The sequence below is a fragment of the Setaria viridis genome, chromosome 6 (genome assembly GCF_005286985.2).
Source record: "Setaria viridis chromosome 6, Setaria_viridis_v4.0, whole genome shotgun sequence".
In the NCBI taxonomy this organism is placed as follows: Eukaryota; Viridiplantae; Streptophyta; class Magnoliopsida; order Poales; family Poaceae; genus Setaria; species Setaria viridis.
Genome location: NC_048268.2, coordinates 22,741,133 through 22,757,851, shown reverse-complemented (window position 1 = coordinate 22,757,851; position 16,719 = coordinate 22,741,133). Strand labels below are relative to the sequence as shown.

The following is a 16,719-nucleotide window of genomic DNA, read 5'->3' as shown; positions in this document are numbered from 1 at the left end:
GCATACATGTTTCTCAACCTGTTTGCTTCAATGAAGAGCCCGAGCCCTAGCAAAATGTTACCGATGATGTATAGATTATATTTTAACCCTTTCTATATATAATATATGATGTTATTCATTATTACTATGTACTAATTAATGAATGAATCTTGAACTGTTAGCCCTCCAGATCGACGAAGCGTCGTCCGAAGCCCCGAGGTCCTTCCAAGGTGAAGACTAGAACAAAAAAGGTTATCATCACGGAAGTCACAGAAGAGGGCAGGCCGGTTGCTCCACAAAAAGTGGCAACACAATACGTAAGTCGGATCGGGGCAATCATAAGGGAGAACGTGCCCATCAGCATAAGGGAATGGAAGGGCAAAATGACTAATCCATACGCACTCCAGGAACCAGAAAAGAATATGCTGTGGGAAGAAGTTAAGAAACATTTCACATTTACCGATGAATATATTGAAAATGATGTGAAAGCGTGGACACTGAAAAAGATGGCCATACAATTCCAGACATTCAAGAAGATGTTGGATACCACCTACATTAAGAAGGGCCGAACTCCAGATTTTACTATGTATCCACTGTGTAAGGACCACTGGGAGGCATTTGTACAATATAAGAGCACCGAAGACAATAAGAACAAGGTCGCCCAGAACACAGGCAATGCTGGGGGGAAGGAGTACCATCATAAGCTAGGGCGAGGTGGTTACGCCAAAGCAATTCCCAAATGGAATCAGATGGAAAAAGACCTGATTAAGCGGGGTATCGTACCAGGAACAATTGATTAGCCCGAACGATCGAAAAAATGATATTACGCTCATGGAGGTAAGATAAACCCAGATGATGGAACGATGGTCTTCGATGACCTGTTACGTGAAGCGGACACAAAGCTTGACAAGATTATTAAAGATGTTAAGGATGGGACATTGACGGTGTGCTGAGAGAATGATGAGCTCACAATGGCCCTCGGGAATCCCAAACACCCAGGACGTACCCAAGGGTTCAGGCTTGTTCTGTGGAAGTTTGCATTCCAAGGTGACTTGGATAAGTACACAAGCCAGAACGGAAGAAAGGAGCAAGAGGATGAGAGGTGGCAGCGCACGATAGAATTCAAACTGCAATCTGTATAAGTAAGAATGCAGGAGGGAGGCAGTGTCAAATGGCTGACGCAGTTGCCAGCCCTTCTCAACACCTCGGGAGCAGCTGTGCGTCAACAGGGCTCTCTGAGCCACATACGCCAGGACTACCCGTGGAAGAGCAACTATTCCTTGTGGATGCCATCACGCAACGCACCACATGTGAGCTGCATATACCGATCGGCAACCTCAGCAATAAGGTACGTATATATACATAATATTTATGCACCGGAGCCTCGGGAGTGCTTTGGCAATTTGAAGTTTAAGAACTTCATTTCTTTTATATATCCAGGTTGCGTACGGGAGTGCATTGCCAATCCTGCCAAATCATGCATGCCATGGCATGGAGCTTCCACCTGGCTATGCCAGTGCTGGCGTAGAGAGAATCCCTGATAGCCAATTTGAAGGTCTAGAGCTCGACTTCCCAACAGATGACGGGTCAACAAGACTAGGAGAAGTGGTTCACGGGGTCATTCCATGGCGCAAACACTACATCATCATCCCCAGCGTGGAGGCACCTCCTCAGAGCTCAAGACCACTCTCCACAAATCCATAGCAGCGACCATCTCCTCAAACATCCAGACCATCATCTCCACCACAACCTGCTCCATGATCAAGGTCTCCATCTCCACCACATCCTGGTGGTTGTAGAGACGACGACGATAACAACACCCCTCCACGATCACCTTCGCCGAGACTAAGAGCACCATTTAAGAAGTTGTGACTACCGCCTCCCAAGCCAAGACAGTGTAAGAAGAAAACAAAAGAGCCTGAGGTGACTCCTGAGGAACGCTGGGAGGCAATGACTCATGAGGAACGCTGGACCAAAATCCAAGTGCAAGCTAGTGAGTGGTTGAGGGAACAGAGGGAATTAAGAAAAGCAAGGGAGATGGAGCCACCACCAGTAGATCGAAGAGAATTATATAAATTCATCAAGACGCAAGAACAAGCCAAGAAGAGTCAACCACTACTATCGAACTATGAACGGGCATTAGTAAAGGTTGATGAGAAGAAAAAAAGGAAAAAAGTCGAGCTGCCAGCTACACCGCCAAGTGAACCGAAATGGACCTTTGAGCTAGGCAAGCCTATGGTTAGCCATGATTTGCTAAAGAAGCTATCAACGAAGATATATGAATTCCATCAATGGTACATGAAGTTGTCTGCTGACGAGAGGGAGATGTTGGGCCTTAAGATAAAACCGATAGATTTTCACGGCGAACAGAGGCAGTCCTGTAGCTACGATTCAAGGATATATACGAAGTGTACCATCATGGTGCCCTAGACGTCTCTCTGATGAGCGCCTAGACTCTGTAGGTATCCGTTTATATGTACATGTAAATATTGGCTCATATCATTTTTTTTGCATACCTCGCCGTACTAATTAACTTCATCTTCTATTTTATGTAGGATGCTAATTCGGATGTGCTGACATGAAGCGTACCTCCATATTGGCTTCATGGATCCATCCATAGTGAACCAAGCCCAGATACGAGATTTTCCAGACAAAATATTGCTGGCAGTATACAATTTTTTAGACAGACAAAAATTAAAGGATCACATACTACTTCCATACAACTTCGAGTAAGTGTGTGTATACCGTCTATATTCGTTTTCTTTTTCCTTACCTGATTAATGTTAGTTACCTCTAATATATATGAACATTTACGTACGCAGCTCACACTGGATCCTCATTATTATTAACATTGGTCGAAGTCACGACACTGTCTTCGATTTGTTGAGGAGAGATCCGAAGGAGTACCAAGACGTTCAACACACGCTAGACATGTAATAGTTCTGGACCTCTATCTCTATACAAAATTTTGTTTTCTAAATTTTCACCTAACACTATATCATTCATTATTTTAATCCGCAGAGCATGGAGAGAATTCATCAGGGCAGACAGATCAGGTCAATTCAAAGAAAAACTTACATGGAGATCAGACTTCCCGGTACGTATGAAGTCTGCACATTTTGTACATTCTATAGCATGAATATTTAATAACTTAATTATTTTTCCCCACAACAGTGCTTAAGACAGGAACCTGGGAATGATAATCTATGTGGCTACTATATCTGTGAGCACATGCACAATTTATTGGGACCCAAGACCAGCAAGGCCACTGAGCACGAATTTAAAGTATGTAAAATAAAACTATTAATAGTTATTTATTTTCTACAATTGTTCGTGTAAATTCACATATATGTATCCAAATTACAGATGTGGAACATTCAATTGGGACTCTTGAAGAAGGAAAGAGTAGCGGCAATATGTGAAGGTCTCATTGGATTCCTGGTGGACGAGGTGGTAAATCCAAAAGGAGACTTTCATTACGATGGATGAAAATTAGACGCTCCCAGCACCTCGATGGGAAGATCATCGTAGATATATATATATATATATATATATATATATATATATATATAGTATGATTGAGTTTGTATATATATGTAATACTTACGCTAATTAGATTGGTATATATATATAGTACGCTAAGAATTGTACAGTATTAGTATAAATACTTGTTTGATTCATTTAAATAATCGTTTGATTTGTTTAAATACTAGTTTGGTTGATTTCATTATAAAAAAAGTCCTCAACTACTAAAGGTTTTAACTAAAGGGGTACGTGAGATATGCACGAAATTATAGGCACCATGCAGGCGCCTGCATGGTATTGTACGCACGCACTTTAGTCCCTATTTGTAAAACAAACCGTGACTAAAGAGGAGACCTTTAGTCCCGGTTTGTAACACCAACCGGGACTAAAGGTGTCTGTCCACCGCCTGGCGTGGCAGCCCCGTTAGTCCTGGTTGGTTTTACAAACCGGGACTAAAGGAGAGTTTTATATCCCGGTTGAGGGACCCGTGATAAAATACCCTCCTTTATCTTGACGGATTAATCCTGGTTGCATTTTCGGGAGATATGCAGTCTACGAACCGGTACTAATACCGAGTTCTCTATAGTGCACGGAGCCAATCTGCAGAAATTTCTTCTCCTCAAGCTTGCGTAGATTATTTCCTTTGGAAATCAACATATCTGGCACGACACTAATTGGAGCAGCTAGAACTTTCTTCTCTTCTATTTTCTCACGCAAGTTGGCACCTCTGAATATTTTGTTGCAACTGTTCGGAAAAGTACAGGCAGCTAGCATATGTTTTCCTCTCTTCTTGTGTTGAATTACATATCTTTTCCTGCTGCTCGCGGGTGATTAGGATGCAAGGATTTAGTGTTTTTACCTGCAACTGCAACAAGGTAACATTAGGCCTCCCCATTCTAGATGCTCGGTGGAAATTTGTGCTCGCGAATTGCTCGATGAAATGCCTCTTAAGATTGTACCTAGAGTCCAGGTGGGTTAATTTTTATTTGTACATCTTAAGATTAATTTCAGGTTTAGGGGAGATAAATTCGGGAAACATTTTGCTACTTGCACATGGACTACATCTACAAAGAACAAATGAAACTTAGATTTATATAGTAGTACATTTTTTTGTACAACATCGATAATGCGCATAGGAAAAAGACTTGCAAAACAAACTCCATTACCTGAGAAAACAATCTTCTTTCTAGAGTTTGTAGGAACTACCAAGTGTACACCTTTTTTTTTTTGGCTCAAATGAGTCATTCTTTGATTGCAGATTTTCATCTATAGTGACATTATATGCCAAGTAGGTCCAAAATATGTATTGCACCTTCCACCTTCTCTGCATATATTGGGTGTTTACAATTTTATTGTGTATGCAGTATATACGATCAAATCTTCTGACATAGTTCTACATTCATATCAATATGCTGGAGGAGATGTAGAGCCAATATCGCTACCAGTGGTCGTCGCTGCTAGAGCCGATGCAGGTACTCCACCCTTTCCAAGCACTTCGCATGCAGGTACCGTCTGCGCCTGCAGAAGAATCCCAAACATCGCAAATGGGTAAGAAAGAATCCAGGGTGCTCCTACCTTTTGGATTACCTTCTAGGCGTACTGTCAAACTGGGCATAAGAATGTAAATGGAAACTGAAATAAACATGCATGGCTATAAACAAAGTCTAATAATAAGTATCTTTTACCAGTTGAAATCAAGCAATCCTGAAATTGATGTGGCCTTTGTATGTTGAGCTCACTAATATCTGCAGGTTCAGAAAGAACAGAAAGAACAGCTGATTCATCACACGCGCGGCAATGGGACCCCAAAAAATCATTCAGCTACATCAATCAGTTGGTAAATGACACCTTGCCTTTGGATTCATGAGTCAGACCACCACATAGCCTATCTTAGGATGACAGATTATTCAATTAGAATTCAGAAAAAAAAATCTAGATAATTAGATGGTTTGCGGCTGTATGAGCCCATGGACATCCAGTCATGTATACTATTTGGTCAGATTATCAGAGTCCACATAATTATTGTGCTCTCATAACCTCATTCATGCACAATGGCCAAACAATTTCAGACCTGTGGATTCATTTAGCATCCTCAATTCAGAGTTTCTTCCAGTCAGCAACAGCTTCAACACCAGAGCCTAGCACCTCTGCATGAATATAACAAGATTAAACAAGAACCTTTGCCAAAAGGTCCATCAATGAAGATTGTTCATTAGAAACAAACATTTATATGGATAAAGAAAGCCAAATTGCCAGGTCAGCACAAAGAACAGCTTCAGATGACAGTCCCGTTGACATAAGTTCCTTCTCAATTTCTTCCCTAGTCAATTTTCCCAACTGCAAAATGCTTATCTTAGAATGAAGACACAGACATATTACCAACAAAAGTATAGCAATAAACAAATAAACTAATGTATGGGTATTCATCAAATTGTCACAAATAGTTTATATAGAAAAAGCGCAGCTAAGATAATCTGTTGCTCAGTTCAATAATTGTATAAAAGGACCAGGGCTCCATGATAAGTGATTATTTGTTAATTGCTCAGTTCAACCTTGTCAGGAGATTTCACCCAAGCATCTGAATCCTTGAGTATGGTATAGTACCGCTCGACAAACCTCCCAAATCTCACCCCCTAATCACCAGCATCCCAAATAATCGTACATTAACCAGGAAAACAATTTTTAAATATTTCAACTTTATCGTCTTCCTCTCACCCTCTACTTCCCCGACTATGCGCCACCTCTATTGCAGCATGCTTTCCACCGCCTAGTGACAACTTCCTGCTGCCACCATCTCTGATGCTTGCAGCTTGCCCAACCACTTGAAACCAAGAAAATAAGCACACAAATTCTAGATAATTTAATGTGCAAACCTTAAATAATTTGCAACTTATTCAAACCTACATGGGCTTGAGAAAGGATATCAACTGTGGGCAGAGGTAACCATACGGGAAAGTAGATCGGTCAGATGGAAACCATATGATGGCCCTGAGCCCTTTAAAAAATATGATGGCACTAAACTACAATACCAGAGATGAAATCACACTCACGGCAGAGTGATTTCCACAAAAATATTAGAGGATGATTTGATAGACTTACATTCACTGATCGAGGTGCTCTACCCTTGAGGATCACAAGCTTTCTCCGGTATGACCTGCCATGCATCTTGCAACAAAAAATTCAAAAGTGGTAAGATGCATTTAATTACCAACAAAATTATCAGGTATACTTAGGTGTTAAACTCGGTAGCTTTACCGCATACGTCATTATAATTGCTAGCTTCCAGGAATCTTTTCTTTGACTAATGTGAATTGGTAAAATGGAGCTCTAGCTGCAACATAGCAAAGCATGTTTTCCATTTGATATAACTGACAAGTTGATTCAGAGCATTTCAATGAGTTGCTGTTTCAGCTACACATGTCAAGCAACTGATGTCCTTTTTGGTTAAAAAATTGGTAAACCCTTCCAGTAATTATGATTGTAAGTTTAGTTTCTGAAATAGAATAAAAAATGTATTCCTACAGAAGAGCCTCACTGTCTGCCCACAGTAAAAAAAACTTCTTCATGTAAGTAAATGACAATGTACATGACATGATCATAGAAAAACAGTGGAATATTTTGCACCACGAAATCCAACCTACGGACGTAATTTTGTGTAATGGCCCCACATGCACTCAATGGGTCTCCAGTCTCTTCTACCACGAATTATACCACCGCCTGCTAAAATGTTGGCCTGCAGTGGGATTACAGAGTCTGACAGGGGCACATACCTTGCCAATTAGCCAACAATGTCTGAAAAGCAAAAAAAAAAAAAAAGTAAGCTAACAAGCAAATGTGGTAGGTGTTAATAAATATCCAAAATTCACTATAAGCTCAGCCAGCAGTCACAAACGTTACTGAAATCAAGATGCACCTCTATGAAGAATTAAATTTGTGTCGAGAGGAGTTGCCACTATGGCCTTATGAAAAAGAAAACGAAGGAACATACTGAATAAGAAAAGAAGTGCATGCACATCTATTGTAAGAAGGAAAATAACATGAGTTATTGATCATATCACTGAAAAGAGGGCACAAAGAACTAATCGTGACAGCAGTAGCAGTAGATGTTTCTTGCGGCCAACATCAAAACTAATCAAGTATGCGAATTGCAAGATGAAAAAGATGCAAGTAACACGACAGTAAAGGGATTCAGTTTTCATCCAACGTGGCAACAAATCTGCGGGAGAGAGATATAGGAAGAGGTACGAAACTAACCTGGCTCGTTGGCGCCATGTCCCCGATGACGGCGCGACGACTGGGAGTAGTGGCGGGCAACTGTGGCGGCTGCGCAGGGCGACCGAGGAGAGGAGGAGGAGGGCGGGCGGCGCCGGCTGCGCAGGGAGACCGAGCCGAGGAGGATGGCGGGCGGACGGCGCCGGCTGCGCAGGGCGACCGAGGAGAGGAGGAGGATGGCGGGCGGCGGCGGCGGCGCAGGGCGACCGAGCCGAGGAGAGGAGGATGGCGGGCGGCGGCGGCGGCGTAGGGCGACCGAGGAGTGGCGGCGGTGCAGGGAGACCGAGCCGAGGAGAAACGGCGGCGGCGGCGGCGAAGCAGGGCGAGCGAGTCGAGGATAGGAGGATGGCGGGCGGCGGCGGCGGCGCAGGGCGAGCGAGGAGGAGTAGGCGAGCGAGCGGAAGACCGGAGGGCCAACCGGGAAGCGCGGGGCTGGAGGAGGCGCAGCGGACGGCGCGTGGTGGCTCCCGACACACAATCCATCGAAGGGCGAAGCGTGAAGCGCGGGATGGATGGAATCGAAGCGGACGACGCTGGGTCATCGCGGACGGCGGAACCGAGCGGAAGAACTGGGACGTATGGAGTTTTTTCTTCTCCTCTTTGGTTTATTTAGAGGATACTGAGATAAAATGCTCCTGCGATGCTACAGTGAAATATTAATTATATTTTCTAAAATACATGTATATTTTTTTATTACTTCTACTATATTTTAATTTAAAAAGAGAGATGACCACATATTAAGTGCTAAACATAAGATGCTCAACCTGAAATGAACCCGTCGTTTTTAAGCGCGGCAGGGCAGGATCTGTTATGTATTCTTGTGTCTACTAAAATAGTAGAGTCTGCTGCAACGCTGGTCCATAGAACGAGGCTCAATTCACTGAACTTCCATATATTCTCCAAATCAAATTCACGGACTTCCTTATATTCTCCGAATCAAATTCACACTTTTCAAGCTTCTGCTTCAAGTTGGCAGCTTCCTGCAGTAATAAGATCACATAATAGAATGAAAGAACATCCAAGATCTCGATAAGAAGATCTAATAAGCTTGCAACCAACTAAAAATTTTGCGAGAAATATGAAACAGTGAAAGTATATAGTGAAAGTATATATAGATATACCTTTTCAAGGTCTCCTAAATAAGGTCTTCTTCTCAAGTTTTTCCTTGTATTCATCTTCAACTTGGGTCAGATGCATCTAGTTTGTAGGAGAAATTGAGTGTGAATTATTTACTATTCTAACTGGAACAAAATATGTACCTGTGATATTATAAGCAAATGAGTTACCTCTAATGCTTTAATAACACCTTCAAGCTCCCAGCCTTCTTCGACCATTCCTCAGTGTGAAGTTCCATAAGTTTCATGACCTAAGCACTGGAAGCTACAGTAAATCGATTCGCTAGAGAAAGCCGCAAGATATACACAGTAAAGGATAAAATACTCATGGTACTCCCACAAGCGTTGCATTGCATCAGCTATGCATAATGAGTTTTAATCAAGAAATAGGATCAGATATTAACAATAAAATGCAACAAAAGGTCTCAAACTATCAGAATGGTGAATAGATGAGGACACAACATGGTGAATAGATGAGGACACAACAGGAGACAAGTGGAAGGATCTCTAGACGCCATGCGGCAGTCAAATACACACACACAGTGGCAGCAGCAGCAAGGGGAAACAAACACATATCAGTGGCAAAGGGAAAACACACGCACATTGCAGCAGCACGAGGAAAGGGACTTAAGAGACAACCATATAGTCGAAAGCTTAGCACCCAAACGTTGTTCATTAGCAGCTGCAACATCCTTTGTTGAGCACAATTCCTTCAATCACCAAAATATAAAGAGCAGAAATTAGATGCTAAAATTAATACTGCAACCATCTACATGAAAATTTACCTTTTCCATGTAAGATACCCTTTGCTCCAGTTCAGAGATACGTTCCTTGCCTCGCCTCAAAGAGCTAGAAGATTCAGAAATCTTTCTTTCAAGCTGAAATAGAAAGTTACGTCAGGGTATGTCTTCTAATCTTGTGGCACAACTCACATCATGAGTTGGATCGCAAAGTCTCACCTCTGCAATCCTAGCTGACATCCTAGCCTCCTCATCCATATTTGTTTTCTCATCCATATTTGTTTTCCTTAGTTCAGCTAAGTTCTTCACTTTTACTTTCAGTTCTTCAAGCCACAGATTGTGCTTTTCAAGCAGCTTCTTCTCCTGATAAAGAAAACAAAACCGCATAAGAATGAATAGTGCACCATGAAGATGCAGTACAACTTATATTAGGCGGTATTAATACGCCAAAGAGTAAAGGGATGTCACAACTTAAGAACTCTGCATCTCAGTATTACTTCATCCATTTTATGATCATACCTGGGTAATGCGGTTTCACATTGCCTGACAATGGGTAAATTTAGCTTCAACCTCTTGTATCCTAGCCTCTTTACCAGCAGAACTGTCTGACAGATTTACCTAAAAAGACGATAATCCAAGTTCTTAGTAAACTTACACGAAGTTGCAGAATTTGTACCCAATCCCCAAGGTAAAGGAGCATTAGAATCTCAAAACAAAATAAAAATCTAGAGCTTGTTTGGCTGGCTGCCACACGTAATAACATGGAAAATGTGGCAGAAATGGGCATATAAATAGACGGTGGGCCACATGGAAAATGGGGGCTTGGTGAAACAGAGGCCACTAATAAAAAGTATACATGCTCATATACTTTAGAAAGTGTGTTAATTAAGCAAAGTGTAGTATTTAAGCGGTATAATTGAGCACTGTTCAACATTACAAATTTCAATATTGATAAGATAAACTCTACCAGCATCCTCACATATGAAGCTATATGCTATAGGTGTCAAACCATCCTACAGTATCCACATCTTTCATTCACATGAATGAATTTGTAAGGATGGCCATATTCAGTTGTGATGGGAAAAAACATTATTCATGTAATCATATAACTACATTCACTATGTATATGTCTGTTGAATGGACCGATTACTGAATATATCTTAACAGGGGAGCTCACAATTTTGTCGTAGTAGGTCTGGATGATGCCATCCTTTTCTTTTATTTCAGCATCTCTCTGCTCAATCAAACTCCAGCGACTGACAACTTCGACTTGTGCAGCTCGGAGATTTTAACTTTCAGCCTCTCTACCTCGCCATCCTTAGCAATGTATGCCACCAGCAAACACCAAGTGATCAGTGTCGGTATTTTAGACCGGCAATCCGTCTAGGGGTACCCTAGGTGGTCTTTTGTGCGGTAAGAATCGTCGAGAATTAAGGAATCAATGGTGATGCAAGGAACACGATTTAGACAGGTTCGGGCTGCTAGATCGCGTAATACCCTACGTCCTGTGTGTTGGTTTGTATTGATCTTGGATGAACTAGAGTTGTTGTCTTTGAGGGGGGTCCCTGCCCGCCCTTATATACTCGGGTGGGCAGAGTTACAAGTCCGAGTCCTAGTCGAGTACTGTTGGCGCTAGAAATCGGTCAACCGAATCCCCAACGTCCGACACACGACCCGGGAGAATCTGCTTAACTCTTGTTCGGGTGATTGCCCTGGTGCGATTCGTGCGGCGTGCCAGCCAATCTGACCTGTTGATTGGCAAGGAAGAATACGTGTCAGGTCCAGAAATCACGATCGGCTAAATTTCCGATCTCGAGAGAGCTTATCAGCGAATCGGCCGATTTGCCGTAATAAAGAAATCGGCTATAAAGCAGCCGATCGCAGTAGCCGTGTAGATAAGAAAATACTGGAATGATCGACACAATGCTATAGTAACAACACTAGGAATAGATCTAATCGGCTATATGTGAAATAAGTGAATTTAATAGCAGAATGTAAAGAAAGCCGAAACCACCGATTCCTAGCTGGATAACTGGTGATAAAACTAGAAAGACAGGTAAAACCTATGATTCTAGTAAATATCGATAACTAGTGAATAATTCTAAACGAAACGACAGCGATGCACCTGAAGTTAAAGCTTAGAATTTACTTGGTAAACGGAACTTACAAGATCGGCCGGAGATCAAGTTGATGCAGCCCTGCCAACCCGTACGAACTCGTGAAAAAGGAGAAAGTATTTGGCGAAGTCGCCTGCTCGAAAGTAAGTACGAGGAAATAGTAGTTGGTTGTATTGATTTGTTGATGATTACAGATTTACAAAGGTAGCTATTTATAGCCCCATACAGGTGACTCCTTAACTGACTAGAACTCTATCCCTAATTCAAATAGAAAATGAATATTTACAAGCATGATTCGTACTAGGTTGGTTATTATACACTTCGTGGGCTGATTTCCTCTTCATCCTTTTGATCCTTTTCAAGCCCATACCGGCCCAATTATTCCAGCCCCCTAATCGGCCGATTCCTTATCGGCAAAGGATAACCGATTCGGGAATCAGGCGCGTCCGATCCGAACCCCAAGGGTTAAGCGAGGCAGAAGTCATCGGCCGATCCCGTACTGTAGCATCTGGCCGATCTTGGACTGTAGCGCCAACCAACCGATCTCCAACTGTACTTTCCCATTTCCTCTTTTCTTGGCGCCGATTCCACTGGTGACGAAATCTGGTGTCAACACATGCCCCCGAGTTTCGGAGTAAAACATAGTCTTTTACTTCGAAATTCTTTTCAACTTCTCCTCCGAAACAGCCGCAATGAAAATATCCTTCCGTTTCGCGGTCTTCCAGCTGATGATTGCAATCTTTTCGAAACGGGCGCCCACGACAACCACTACTCCCGAAAAACTCGAAACGCCGGTGCGGTAAAAATTCCATTTTTACCCCTCCTCAGGCGCCCTTTTAATAGCAGTTCACCCCGCACTTCACCTTCAAGCTCACGTCCTTCTTCTTCCCTCAGCTCTTTCCCTTAGCGCCGAAGCTTCCCAGCGCCATTCTCCTGTTGCTTCTGCTCTTCCCCTCCAATGGCGGCACCTTCAGGCAACTCGCCCGCGCGCAATGCTCCAGAAATGGCGCCTCCGGCGGAAGTGACGACAGCGGTTGCTCCGTCGTCAGAAGAAGGAGCTTCATCGGAGATCCCAATGGCGATCCCCATTGCGGCCTCATCCTCCGCAGCTGCACCGGCGGTCACGCCGACTACTAGGAACTTCATCCCAGAGGTTGTTACCGAATCTTTCCTCTATCGGCAATGCATTTACTTTAGATCTATTTCTTACTTTTGCACCCCCCCTTTCCTTTTTTTAGGCGGTTAGACATCGCATCACCATCCACCTTACGGGAAATCCTGGCCTTATCTGTCTCGGACCCATGGGGAACCCAGATCCAATAGATCTCATTAATTAGAAACCCACAGAATCCCCTTCAAACAATCCACCATGGACCTGGATCACTGGTTGGGCACCTTTAGGTCCTGGCCGAATGAAACCCCAGGTTGGAGGGAGTGGTACCAACGGATAGCCGAACCGAAAAGGGTCCTATGGGACGAGCTCAAAATCGGCCAGTGTATCAACCTGTCTTTGTCCCAGATGGAGCGAAATGAACCGTTGGTGATAGCGGCCTCTTACTTTTGGTCTGATGCCCTCAATGCTTTCTTGTTTGGGCATGGACCTATGACTCCCACACTAGCCGATGTAGTTCTGTTGACCGGCCTTGACATTTCCTCCCCGGACACACCTTTCCGCCTCTTAGCCGCAACGTCACATCGGCTGGACACAAGAGGAATCGGCGGGTGGAAAGGATTCATCAGATGCAACAAAAGAGCCGGGTCTGTTGAGAATAGGGAGCACACGGCCTTTTTAATGATGTGGTTAGAAAAACATTTCTTTTGCGGAAGAGCAGCCGGCCCATCAACCAACACCCAGGCTTTAGCCGAAGCACTATCGGCAGGAACCCCTGTTCCCCTTGGGAAACACTTGCTAGGGGCGGCGTACCACATGCTCCACCAAATCGGCATCAAACTATCCAAGGGGGAACCGATTGGAAATCCAGGCGGACCCTGGTGGTTCATCAATTTATGGCTGAACCTTTATATGAACAAGATCACTCAGCAGAGGGTGGATCACATGATGTTCCCCAACATTGAATCGGCAGAAGATCCTACCGCTCGTCGCCGATGCACCTCTTATGGCGAAGCGGCATCGGCCTTTCCAGGTTGCACGTACTCTGCTACAAAAGTGGCCGAGTACTTCCGATGCTTTTACAACGGCTTTAATGAAGATGCAACCGTCTGGTTTCCTTATCAGCGGGATGACCTAATCTTTGAACTCCCAACCTGCTTCGACTCGACCACTGGTCGATTCGACGAAGAACTCACCGATGAGTTAATCAAGCCAGGAATCCTGTCAGCCAACTTCTTCTCAGGGAAAGATGCCCCCACGTACGAGTTCTACAACCCCTCTGCTGCAGCACGCCAACTCGGCATGGGTCAGCTGCCGATTCAAGTATATTTTGCTGGCCGAGTCAAGTTCAGAGATGGGCTCACAACAGGCCTGGACTACAGTCGAGTACGAGACCGGATCCCAGACTCCAACACTATTGATCTGAACAACTAGATAGTAGCCCCCTTCGCTGTCCAGCCATTCAAACTTTGGTGGGCCAAATGGAAACAATTCCTCTTCTGCAATTCGGCATCGGCATACTGCAATCTCCTGGATCCAGCCAACATTGACCCAAATGCCGAGGTATTTTCCTTAGCCGATTTTTACTCTTTTTTCAACGCGGCTGAACACTAATGTTTTACTATTTCTTCAGGCTGAGAATTGTGTCCCTCCTACACATAGCCGGAGTGGTCGGCTAATAGAAGATCGTCATCCATACACCGCCTACCCTCTCATCGGCTATGATGCTCCGTCTGTGGACGTGATTGCTGACCGATCGAAGCAGACACAGAAGAAAGTTACCAAGAAGACCAGCCGCCGAGTCCGGGCCCGTATAGAATCGGCGGATCCTCCCATGCTCGTATTGGTAGAGACTTCGGCCGCGCCACCCCCTCAAGCTACCAGAGATATCGACACTCAAGTCGTCGCACAAGCTGGGGCAGCCGCCGCGTCACTGCTGTTAGAGGCCGTACAGGTAAACTTATGTTTAATCCTTCTGATTGTCGTTTTGATATTAATCCTTCTTATCTTAGACTGCACAGAGTGCCCCCATGGACATACAACAATCGGCAGCAACCCAATCGGCCATCGATGCGCCCTCGCTTCCATCCGTTGAGGTACAACACAATTTCACCGATCCCCTTAGTATTTGAATAATATGCTTACTCAACCTTCTGACACAGGTCATCGGCATGCCAAGCGCTCCTCAACCATTAGCTCCTTCTCAGGAAGCTGGTCCAAGTACAACGCCGATCATCGTGGAGTCCTCCTCTTCTGATGAACCCATGGTACCAGCCCCTGAGCCGAGCACAACGGCTTCCCGAATGCAACTTGAAGAGATTCGATTCAAAGAGGTAAGACATCTTTCAACTTAATTTAGCCGATATGCTTTCACCATCAGCCGATTTATTTTTCTTCTTTACTATTTCCAGGAACAGGACACCCCTAACAACAGCCTCTTCTCTTTTACGGCCGCCCTCTCTGACGATGAAGAAGTCGCCTCTCGCCAGATCGCCCTGAGCTCCATCCCTGACGACGTCCGAGCCAAGCTTACCAACATCCGATCCCTTCTTCAAGGAGACATCGGCCGATTGGTAGAAGATGCCTCGCCGATTCGGCAGCTCTTTGGCGACGTCAGCGGACGAGTGCCCGAAGAAGCGGAGGAAGCATTGGCGCCGGCCGCATTTATCGAGTCCATGAGGATCCCAGTCTTCAGAGCTCTTCGTCATATGGCCGATCGCGCCAAGCTGGCCAAGACTCGTGAAGAAGAGGACGCGTACAAACGTCAAGCTCAAGAGGTGCACCAACGTATTCATTTTCTGGAGGACTCCCGCCTAGGGATCGTCGGTGAGATAGACCGCCTCAAACGCCGAAGGGCAGAGCTTGCCAAGGAAATGGAGCAAGTGACCAAGGCAATCAGCGCCGAAGAGAAAAGGCTCCAAGAACTCCCTTCTGTTATTGCCGATTTGAAACAGGAGAGACAGCACTTGGCCCATGAAGCCCTGAAGCTCCACTGTAGCGCGTCAGAAGTCCCCAGATCGGCGGATGAAGACCAACGGGTCTTGGACTCTGCCGATCAGATCCGGCGCCGGGCGATTGCGACCATCGATGCCCTTCTGAGTAATCTGTAAAGGCACTGACTATTTTGTACGAACCTTTAATAACTGCTTTGACCGTCCTTCACGGCGCCTCCTTTATTTATTGCCTTTCTTATTTCCGATGGGACGCACCCTTACCAAATATCCACGCCTCTTTCTCTTATAAATGCCGGCCTAGACTCCCCCTTCCGAGAGTACCAGCTTGGCTTCGGCTTTATTTTCTCACTCGTTCTCGTCGGCGCGACCTTCTGTCATGTCTTCGTCGACTTCCTCTTCCTCTGTCAACCAGGTGAAACTCTGGCCTTGATTCCCCTCTCTCTTTTTAATTCTTTGGAAGAGGATGACCCCTTTTAATCTTTCTCTCTTCCAGCCACAGCGTCTTAGCCCCGAGCTCGAACGCGCCATCGAGCTCATACACTCTAATGACCCGTTGTCGTTAGAGGATAAGGATTTAATCAAGGCTCATCGTGACGAACTTCAAGAACACGTCTCTGCGGACGCCCGTCGGGTCTTGGACTTTTTGAATGACAACACCCGCCGGCGATCTCAAGCCGACAGAAGTCATCCGCTTCCTCCAAGGGTCATCCTTGAAGATGCGGCGGCAGGAACTTCGTGCCCGGCCATGGATCGGAGCCACCCTCTCCCCCGTCAAGTCGAAGCGGAGGCTTCGATGAAAGAGACAGGAGAAGAGTACATTCGTCGTATGATAGAGTTAGGTCGGGCTGAGAAGAGCGTAAGAAAAAGAATGGCGAGGCTCTAATAGAGATGGACGAAGAGTACATC

General features: G+C 44.7%; 1 long non-coding RNA gene across 15 annotated transcripts; it reads right to left on the bottom strand.

The window, feature by feature from the left end:
* Nucleotides 1–3,992: 3,992 nt before the first annotated feature.
* On the bottom strand, nt 3,993–10,397 carry LOC117861071 (uncharacterized). 15 transcript variants are annotated; one of them, XR_004641667.2, is made up of 13 exons: nt 10,151–10,397; nt 9,851–9,994; nt 9,677–9,769; nt 9,063–9,601; nt 8,898–8,973; nt 8,541–8,756; nt 7,759–8,419; nt 6,604–7,296; nt 5,729–5,841; nt 5,576–5,651; nt 5,190–5,249; nt 4,671–5,022; nt 3,993–4,369 (listed from the first exon to the last, which is right to left on the bottom strand). It is a non-coding gene; the product is annotated as an uncharacterized lncRNA (long non-coding RNA). The 15 variants fall into 15 exon arrangements; XR_004641664.2 differs by having other exon boundaries at nt 5,576–5,841; XR_004641674.2 differs by having other exon boundaries at nt 5,190–5,841; nt 6,604–6,669; nt 7,142–7,296.
* Between the last annotated feature and the right edge of the window lie 6,322 nt (nt 10,398–16,719).